Raw genomic sequence first — 11,171 nt, 5'->3', positions numbered from 1 at the left:
ATATGAATTTTTTAGACAACTAATGAAGCATGCATGGTCCCCCGTGAGTGCACAGTGACCGAGGCATAAAAAATGCCTAAGTTCAGCATTTGACCCCCCCTCTCCCCATTTAGCCCCATAAAGTCCCCAGAGGACGTCAAATCCTGGTGAAAATGAACAAACGGTGCAATTTTAGGCATTAACATATGTAAATTTGAATTCTGTACCATGTAAAAAAAAAGAAATGACTAGGTCCATCATTTACCTTCCCCCATTTCCCCCCTCCCATTTAACCCCAAAAGTCCCCAAGACCTTAACATATTTAAATTTGAGTTCAGCACCATGCAAAACTGCTAAATAGACATACACAGAAAATTTTGGACAAATATGGTAAAATAGTCCCCAAAATGGAGTATTTTTATTAGCCCTAAAAGAGCCCCAGGGGCACACCCAAGAGTTATCGCGAAGTATAGACAAACAAAATTATACAGAAATCAGTTAGTTAAAACTTTTCAGAAAGTCTTATAAAAATCCAAGGCATCAATTTTTTTTAATAAGCACAAACGTGTTAATTTTAGCCATTTTAACCCGAAAGGCACCCGGGGGGGGGGAGGGGTTCCTGGAAAATCCGTTCTGTTACATTTTTTTACTCATATCATGTTTAATGTTTATGCAAATTTTCAAAAAATTCCAAGGCGTAGTTATTGAGAAAAGTGCAGATGGACGAATGGACAAGGGTGAATTTATAGGTCCAGCCTCCTTTTGTCAGGGGATCAATAAAAATATTTGAAGTAGATCATTATTACAGAAGGGAAAACAAAGAGTAACAGCTGTAACACTATATTCTTTACACATTTAATAGTTGCAAGCAGTAGAACAAAAAATATTATCTATATATCTATAAAAGTGAGAATGTGTGTGTGTGGAGGGGTGTGTTTGTGTGTGAGGACACTTCTCAACCTATATACTCAATGAATGTTTAATCTACAGACTTGAAAATTTGGTATATAGGGTATTCTGACATGTGGAAAAGGGCTGTTAAGGAGTCAAAATAGAGAAAAATTTGTACATGGTAGTCATAAGATTTTTATTTGTTTGCCAACTGTTTCACAAGGTTTGAAAACATTTTCGAAAGTTCGTGTCAAGTTGGTCCAATGGTTATCGTACTTGACTTGGTTTAGATTATTTGGGTGTTATCACCTATTTTTTTATTCTTACAAGAAGTGAATTGTTTATAAAACAAACAAACAAACAAATAAACAAACAAAAAAGAAAACAATACTCTCATGGACATGTCTCAGTTTCTTTCCGTTTTTTTTTTTTTACTTTATTTTTTAAAAGGAATTTAACGTTACGCTTAATACCCGGCAACGCTGAACACACATTCTAGTAAAATATAGAACAATCCTTTAAGAATTTGATGTGGAGCAATTCTTTTTTTCTATTACGCTGATTGCATCTATCTTATTTCAAAAGTTTTGGGTGAACCGATAGCTAACTGATATAATCTATGACCAGAGCTCTTGATATAACGATAGTTATTCTGAAAACGATTCACATAAAATCATATTTTTAAAATCTGTTTCTACTCATATCGAAAATATACATTTTATGATATTCAAAATATCACAAATATTCACATTGATGTATAATTTGCCACAGTCAAGCTTAAACTCAATACGCATCTAATTGTCATTATACACATTAAATTTCTTTATTCGTTATTTTTTCTTTTTTTTTTTTCATTCAAATCTAAGAGAAACCTCACTTAACTTAGTTTTACATATTTAGCAAAAAGTCTTCTGATCATGAAAGCATGATGAAAACTATGCACATACCTGGGCAATAACTGTTGCAAGAATACTTTCTTTTTTATCCCATATACAAATGCATTTATTTTTTTGTTCAGACTAGCGGGGTGGGGTGGTGGGGGGCTTTGCCCGGTCGTAAAATACGATTAAGTATAACTTTCAATTTGTCCAGATTTCGTATATATTATTAGAGTCGTGATTTCAAAAAATAAATAAAAGAAAGTATTTGGGTGCCATCAGCTAGAATCGAAACCGAAAGAAAAACACTACAGCATTCAAAGCTGGTGACGTTACCATTGTACCAACGTGACACGTATACGAACTGATTAAAAATAAACTGACATGAATGTTCAAAATTACCAATTTTGACCCATTTTTGACACCTTAAAAACTATTCTAACCAGCTAAAGAGCCATAAAAGAACGGCCCATAAAAAACCCAATCATTTGAGGCTCCTAGCGCCGCTCTAAGACTTTTAATTTTGGAAGAGATAGAGTTTGAAAATATGGAGACAGACAGACAGACAGTCAGACATATAGTCTTTTATAAATTAGATTTCGTACTTGATTGGTAGACATTTTCAAATCAATAATGAATATGAAAGCTTGTTTTAAAATATTTTTCTTTCTGGTGGGAAGTCTTGTTCCTTTGAAAAAACTAGATTTAAAAGAATTTTCTATATTTTTATCTTCTTTGTTGTACTGATGTTGTACTGATGTTGTATTGATGTTGTATTGATGTTGTACTGATGTTGTATTGATGTTGTACTGATGTTGTACTGATGTTGTATTGATGTTGTACTGATGTTGTATTGATGTTGTACTGATGTTGTACTGATGTTGTACTGATGTTGTATTGATGTTGTACTGATTGTAATTATGATCAACGAATGTTTCGCACTTCCAATATTTTATTGTCATCGAAATCAGTGAAACCGCCCATTTTTTCAAGCAAATCGATTGCTTTAGTTGGCGACCCATCGCGTAGCACCGGGAGGAAGCTCACATGTCTCATCGCAGTTACTAAGTCAACAATACATTGCACTGTAGAGAATCTACTGTTGATTTTATAAAATTATTTTATATATTATGGCTTGCATTAAAGTTTAAAATGTAAAAGTCAAGTATCATAATTCAGTTGTGCTCAAAACAGAAACATTCATTTCGAACGCACCCTCGTCATACTGTTGATTTTATATGCTGGGCCCTTTTGCTTGTGAGGTAATTAAAAAAAAATCTTGCTTTTTCACTCCAAACTCAGCACAGCGCCACTTAGGTGTAAGGGACTACTACCTGGGATAATATTTAGGGAGCTGCGCAATAAGATAAAAGCTCTCTAATGCACTTGTGATGTTAGGCGGTATAAAGGTGTTAAGTTTAGTCAAAATAGGACTGTTCCTTCTATAATAAGGTTTTTTCAATTTACAATAATTTAAAGAGTATTTCGATACGAAACCTATCTATAAACACCCCCAGACACATTTGTGTGAAATTTAAAAAAAAAAAAAATAAAAAAAATAGCGAAGCCGTTTCTGAATCCATAGGAAACCTTCTCTCCCTCCCCTGCCCTTTCTCTTCCTCACACACACAGAAAAAGTATCTTATATATATATATATATATATATATATATATATATATATTAGTAAATATATATAGACTCTCCAATTGATTTTCGATGCATAAGATCCATGCAACTAAGTTGTCTGAAATCCACTCGCATGCTTTGTTTATAGTGTTGGAGGCTTTGGGTAAAAAACCATCTACACGTTTTAGAACAACTGTTAAACTCAGTCGGTGCAAATGATTGCCACAGGTTTTTACATCAAAGTTTTCTTTCTAGATGCATGTCTTAACAAAGACTCATGATGCATCTTTCCCAGTGGGTTTAAATTCACCTCAAGATACTAATGTGGAAATTTCTACGTCCCAATGTAAACAAACAAACAAACAAACATACAAACAAAAAACATGCCCATAATTTGGAACTCATGGGTGTTCAATGAGATTGTTTGCTTGTCTCCTTTCCCCCATATAATTTTTAATTCTACCCTCGCTAATAATTTATGGTCTTTTGATCACGTTTTTAAACGATGCCCCCCCCTCGTTGCCGACGTTCATTTTGAAAAGTGTCGTCCGAAAGACGTCTCGGTCGAGCCTTTTTTCTACCCAACTCCTTATTTACCCCCTTTTGTCTAATTTATGTTTGTAAACATTGAATCAGAGCTAAAGAGAGAAAATAAAAAGACGAAAAGAAAAAGTGAATTTAGAAGTGTATTTTGGTTTCCTTTCTTTGTTAATTTTTTCTTCTTTAATAATATATGGTTAAACTATAAAAAAAAAAAAACCCTCAATAATTAATAATGGCACTGCGCCCAGTATTATTGAAATATATATATCGGTCGAAAATTATGTACTTGTAAAAAAAGTTTTTTTAATTTCTTTTCATTATATTATTTTGTATTCCTGCACGTCACCAAATGAAAACGAATAAAGAAAAGTTATAAGCTTTTATACTTTTCGTATTCTTTTTTATTATACATTTCCATTCATATATATATGAGGGGCAGGTAAGTACTTTTTGACGGACCGTCTTTTTAAAAATCTACGATAAATCGGGTAATTATCCGATCAATACGAAATTTTCAGCGATTATTAAGAGAAGAATGAACTTTATAACAGTGTACTTATTTTTCATAAACAATGTTTATATATATATATATATTTGCTTACACCCCCCCCCGTTTTGAGGGGGTTCCAAATGTTGTTGTAAGGGTCAGGATTATAGATTAAAAAAAATAAAAAATAAAAAACTTGTTTGCATACCTTATTTTGACGTCTGAATATTAGAACTTCGATTGTGTTTAATTATCCCGCTTTTGAGTTTTGAAGTGTGAAATTCGGTGAATATGTTAAGTAAAATAATTTAAGTTAAGCAAAACAAACAAATTTTTTTAAAAATATTTATACGAAAAAAGCCATTTTAAAATCTTTGATAAATAAACAAACAATTTTTCTTAGCAAGCCGAATAATGCATGACCATTATTAATCAGGGCATGCTTTGAAAAATCGATACAAAAAAAACATTCGATAAATATTGTGCCCTTTGTATTAAAAATATCATCATTTTTTCGATCCCGTTTGAAAACGTTTGCCGCCTTTTGACTACGGTGGACCAAACGCGCTGGAATAATATTTTTTATTCTGCTATAAATTGCCCCCCCCCCCATTTTGGGGAGCCTGGCCTCCACACACATGCACATTAAAAACTAAACTCATACAAATGGTCACTCATCTGGTACTGGCCAGCCTCAGCGTTAATAATACATTGAAATTTTCGTCACTGAAAAATAAGCTTTTTTTTGGCTTGTTTGGTCTTCCGTAGTTTGCTTTTTATCAAGTACAAATGTAAACATTGTAATCAAATCGACGCGAAGTAACTGGTTGCCTATATGAATAAGTGGAATTTTTTGAAATCCAAGTACTTATATTATAATATTCTCATAGAAAATCACCCTAAATCTTAGACAACAAATAAACAAATTAATTCTTTCAAAAACCTTTTTTTTTACTATTTATATACGCTTTTTGTGCAAAACAAAAAATGCCAATTGTTAACTTTTGGGGAAAATTTAACATTTAAAATTTAATTAAAAATAGTAGAAAAAGTTTTACATTATTCTGCTCTCTATATGATAAAATTCAGGGTTTTATCTTTCTGGAAAAAAAAAGTTACTCAGAAATAATGGATTTTAATAAATGTAATTTCGTTTTAAAAAACAACACAACTTGATTTTTCGGCCATTTTTGGCGGTGGCCATAAAAAAACCTTGTTAAACTTTGTGACATATTTCCATTCTATGGAGGTCAGGTGCGAACGAACAACCCATAATTTTATTATACCATATTTCTTCAAACTGAAACTTATCAAATTATCAAAGTATACTTACACAGATAGATATGAAAAGTCTTTATTAAAGTTTGTGCCTATTTCCATTCTCTGGAGGCCAGGCGCGAACGCAGACCCCACAATTTTATTATACTATTTAAGTTAAAACATACTTATCAAAGTATTATTATGTACATCTATATCAAAAACACTTGTAGACGTTTTTTTTTAAAATTTTAAATTTTTTATTTCCATACTTTGTAGACCAGGCGCGAATTCAGACCCCACAATTTTAATGAACCACCGTTCTGCCAGATAAAACATACCCATTCCTGTGTCTCGATACATCTTCTATCATTATATGTAATCAGTTTTTAAAATAGTCAACCATATATGAGCCTATTCGTGACCACACACACACACACATTCAGCTTTATATTATATTATATTATATTATATATATATATATATATATATATATATATATATATATATATATATATATATATATATATATATATATATATATATGTGTGTGTGTGTGTGTGTGTGTTTTATCGAGCTTTTATATCTGGTTGAGATAATTTTATAAATATTAATTCTTTAATATTTATAATTTACTTTAATTTTACCATCTTGGATCATTTTGGTAAATTCAGTTGTAATTTTCATTATTATTCGATTTAGGTAAACAAAATGACTATAAGTCGCTCCAATAAATTTACTGTTTCAGTCTTGAAAGACATCGTCAAGCGACAAGAGACCTCTGGTCTTGTTCGAGGCCAGCCATTTAATGAAAATGGAAACCGAATAAAAAATACAATGAAGAGAAAAGAAGAAAGGAAACACATTTTGGAGACCTTTTCGTAAAACAAAGCGACCAGACACACATGTTTTTTGTTTAGAAAGGAGACACTAGTTTAAGCAATTATAACTCATATATATATATATATATATATATATATATATATATATATATATATATATATATATATATATATATTCTATCTACATAAATGTACATGTTCGTTTGTATATATACTATAGAAATCGATATGTTACTGGATAGAAAATGAATATTTTTCAAGAAATTTAAATACTCATTTACATTTCATCAAGGGTCACTATAGATAGGTATCGGTTAGGTGCATGAAATAACTGTGAAATATTAGATGTAATAAACGAAATTCATATTTAATTATATATTGATTTTCTTGGTTTACAAGAACTAAATCTAAAATTAAGCAAAGAATTTATTTAGAAAAAGTTTTAAAAAATTATTTATTGCTAGCATACAGATTTAAAATCATTAAAAACTCGTTCCGATTAATTAGAGCCGTTTCATAAAAGCGCAGCAATACTGGTAGTTACACAGCAGTTTTTTTTTTTTATAATTTGGTCTTACATTCCAAATAGTTTTAATTTCTGTATCAAAGAAAAAAAATGTAAGTATGAGTATATCTTATATTTCAATAAATTTCCACGAGGATAATGTCGATTGAACACACACACACACACACACACACACACACACACACACACACACACACACACACACACACACACACACACACACACACACACACACATTAATAATGAATGCGCCTTGAGATATAATATTTTATATATTGATTTTTAGCATTTACTTCAACAGTGCTCAGTGCATGGATAGTTATATATATATATATATATATGATTCTGCGGAAGATTCTGCGTAGCTTAATTTCATATATTTTCATAATTTACCCCCCCCCATATATATATATATATATATATATATATATATATATATATAGATATATATATATATATATATATATATATATCAATAACTGGGTGATTATTTTACATTAATTCATGTAATTAATTTAGTAAAGAAAGCTCTTGCTTTAAAAAAAATTGTTCCATATTTTCTAGGCATTTCGTGGGAGTTCACGTGGAATCGTATGCAAAAGAAAAATTCATTTTTATATTTATCGTTGGCGGCATTGTGGAAACGGGTAAAATTTAACTTTTTTTTACTCTTTTTTAGTGGTTTAATCACGTTGACACACCGGTTCTCATTTGATCACCGAAGTTAAGCAACGATGATCCTGGCCAGTACCAGATGGGTGATTATTTGACACTTCCAGGTGCTGTAACTGCTGTATGTACTCTCCGCTTATCTCGGCATTGTTTCCAGTCGTCCTGGACTTCTTCTTGCCACTGGACTCAAACAGTGCCAATTCAAGAGAGGTGTGGTTGGTGATTGCGCAACCCTTGCCGCAGAATTACACGCGCACCTTCCTCTACAGGGGGTATCCTTTGTCTTTCGTGACTGAACAGAGGCATCGAATGGTTTTCTTAAAACATAAATTAATGTAATGCTTAATTATTTAACAGTGAACTCAGTTTTGTTTTGTTTTTCATTATTTTCTTATTTACTGATTTAATTATTTTTTTTTAAAACATTTTTATATAATCAGGTCATAAGATTATTTTACACAAGCTATACACATCCGGCGTAACCCGGGAGTGTTTTAATTTAAATGTTTGTTTTGCTTTTTTTTTTTTTTTATAACTGCCGTTTTTTAAATACGAAATTATCGTTTCATCCTTAAATTATTAATTCGACAAAACTGTTATAAAATAAAAAAAAACTATAACAAAATGTTGTGAACGCAAAAAATTATTAGATGCAATTGGCTTCAAAGGCTTTACATTTTTTTTTAAATACATAATGATTTGTTAAGCCAAAAATGACTTTTCCATTGACAATTTAAATGTTTTCAGATTGCAAATTTTGAGGAACCACGAAGTAAAAAATGTAAAAATTGAAATTTATATACATGCACACGCACATACATGCATGCATATATATATATATATATATATATATATATATATATATATATATATATATATACACAAACATATAGATAGGCACACTAGCACACATATAGTCTCTGTCTCACACACACACACACACACAAATATAAAACCAAAGAGGGGAAAAATCATACCTGTACCGTTTTCTTTTAAAATTATATATATATATATGTGTGTGTGTGTGTGTGTGTGTGTGTGTGTGTGTGTGTGTGTGAGTATAGGTATATATGTGTGTGCGCGCGCACGCGCGCGTGTGTGTGTGCAAAGAAAAAAATAAAATTATTTATATACTCATGAACGAGCAAATCTTAAAACGGATTTTCATTTTCCAGAAAATTGCAATATCATATCCATAATATTCATCATGCATATATGTATGTATGCATATATACATGCACACGCACATGCATACATACAGATATACATATATACGCACATAGATATAGATACACTAGCAAAACATCATTATATAGATACAATACGTATACATGTATATATATATATACTTACACAACACATATATATATACTTACACACACACACACACACACACATACACACACACACACACACACATATATATATAAAAAGAGAAAAAAATTATACTAATACCGTTTTCTTTTAAAATGACAAGTTGTGGTAATTCCTTGTTACGTGGTTAAATATATAACCAGTGGTTATTAATGATTCACTCGTGTTGTTCCTTTGGTTTTATTTTATCATCATCGTAGAGTAAGATTTGGTTATTTACTTTGATATAACTAATAATGAATTAAGTTTAAATTAATAATCCCACATCACCGTTGTAAACGAGCACTTATTTTGTCTTACTCCTTTTGCAGAAGGCGTTGTTTCGTGTGTAGCGTCCGATTTCCTTTCTTCCCTTTTTAAAGCTTTGTAATATCTGTGTCGCCGGCAGAAGCGAATGAAGTAGGAAGACGCCGCCGCGTGAGATATCTATCGACTCTCCCTCTCCGCGCACTCTCACTCTCGTCCTTAATCACGTATTATCCGAGAGTCGTCCTCGTCCGCTGACCAACCTATTCTCTTCAACTTTCGGAAGCTGTTCAAAGTCCCACTCCGCCTACTACGCACGCAAATATACGTCGAGTTCAAAAATTGAATAATAAAAAAAAAATCAAATGAATATGATGCACACATTGCTATTGCGTGCACGTGTTTATTGCGTGTACACACACACACACACACACACACACACACACACACACACACACACATATATATACATATTGCGTACACATATATACACATTGCGTACACACATATACGCACACATATATATACATACATATTATTGCGTACACACACACACACACACACACACATATATATGCATATTATTGCGTACACGAATATACACATATATATAAACATATTATTGCGTACACACATATACACATATATATACATATTATGGCGTACACACATATACACATATTTATATATATGCATATTATTGCGTACACACATATACACACACATACATGTTATTGCGCACACACATATACACATATATATATGCATATTATTGCGTACACACATATACATATATATATACATATTATGGCGTACACACATATACACACATATATATACATATTATTGCGTACACACATATATACACATATATATACATATTATTGCGTACACACATATACACACACATATATACATATTATTGCATACACACAAATACACAAATATATGCATATTATTGTGTACACACATATACACACATATATATACATATTATTACATATTATTGCGTACATATATATATATATATATATATACATCTTATTGCGTACACACACATACATATATATATATATATATATACATATCATTGTGTACACACAGATACACATACACGTGGAATCAGTGCAAAAAGGCACACACGAGCTCGTTTTCATTTACTGTATCTTTAAGATTATTCGCATTTTTCAATTATTTTTTTCCCAATGTTTGTTCGGAATTATTCCAGATTTTCTCCACGCACGCATTATATATATATATATATATATATATATATATATATATATATATATATATATATATATATATATATATATATATATAGGCATAACCACTTATCAAGGCCCAGAGACCACTCGCGGATAAGGGTTAGGAGTGTACAGTAATCAATTGGACAATACAGTATTCGTTAGTAATAGAAATTCGGTAAATTTGTTAACTTAAGTGGAACGGCTCATCAAGAACTTGTTTACGTTGGACTTGAAGACAATCAGATTGTAGTCAGCTGGGAAGCAGGACAACGGGCGTCCACTTCTAAGAAATAAGTTTTGTTCATCGAAATCTACGTTCAGGTTTATGCACAGATAAAGAGGGGTGATTTTTTATAGCTTTTTCGGTGAGACGAATGTTTCTTGTGAAAGTTTGGCGAGGGGAGACCATAGATTAAAGCTCAGTCAAGCACTTGCCATGAAAATAAGGATAAAGCAGAGACAAACTCGCAACATCTCTTCTGTGAGATAGAGGTTGCAGGGAAGAGAAGAGGACATCTTCTACGAGGCTACGAAGTCTATTTTGAACTCTATCAAGGCAGGACAAGTCCTTTCTAGCAGCTCCTGCCCAAAAGTGGCAA

At 31.6% G+C, this 11,171-nt stretch overlaps 1 protein-coding gene across 5 annotated transcripts in view; it reads right to left on the bottom strand.

Moving 5' to 3' along the window:
* LOC145293296 (homeodomain-interacting protein kinase 2-like) overlaps nt 1–9,622 on the bottom strand; it is a 288,357-nt gene extending 278,735 nt beyond the window's left edge. For all 5 annotated transcript variants that reach the window (XM_080139909.1, XM_080139914.1, XM_080139919.1 and 2 more), the window contains exon 1: nt 9,158–9,622. The gene's annotated coding sequence lies outside the window, so the exon portion shown is untranslated. The remainder of the gene's footprint in view (nt 1–9,157) is intronic.
* Between the last annotated feature and the right edge of the window lie 1,549 nt (nt 9,623–11,171).

Source organism: Euprymna scolopes, chromosome 14, assembly GCF_053919585.1.
Source record: "Euprymna scolopes isolate OS-2025 chromosome 14, ASM5391958v1, whole genome shotgun sequence".
Classification (NCBI taxonomy): Eukaryota; Metazoa; Mollusca; class Cephalopoda; order Sepiida; family Sepiolidae; genus Euprymna; species Euprymna scolopes.
The sequence above is the reverse complement of the archived record's forward strand: the minus strand, read 5'-3'. Positions and strand labels throughout refer to the sequence as shown.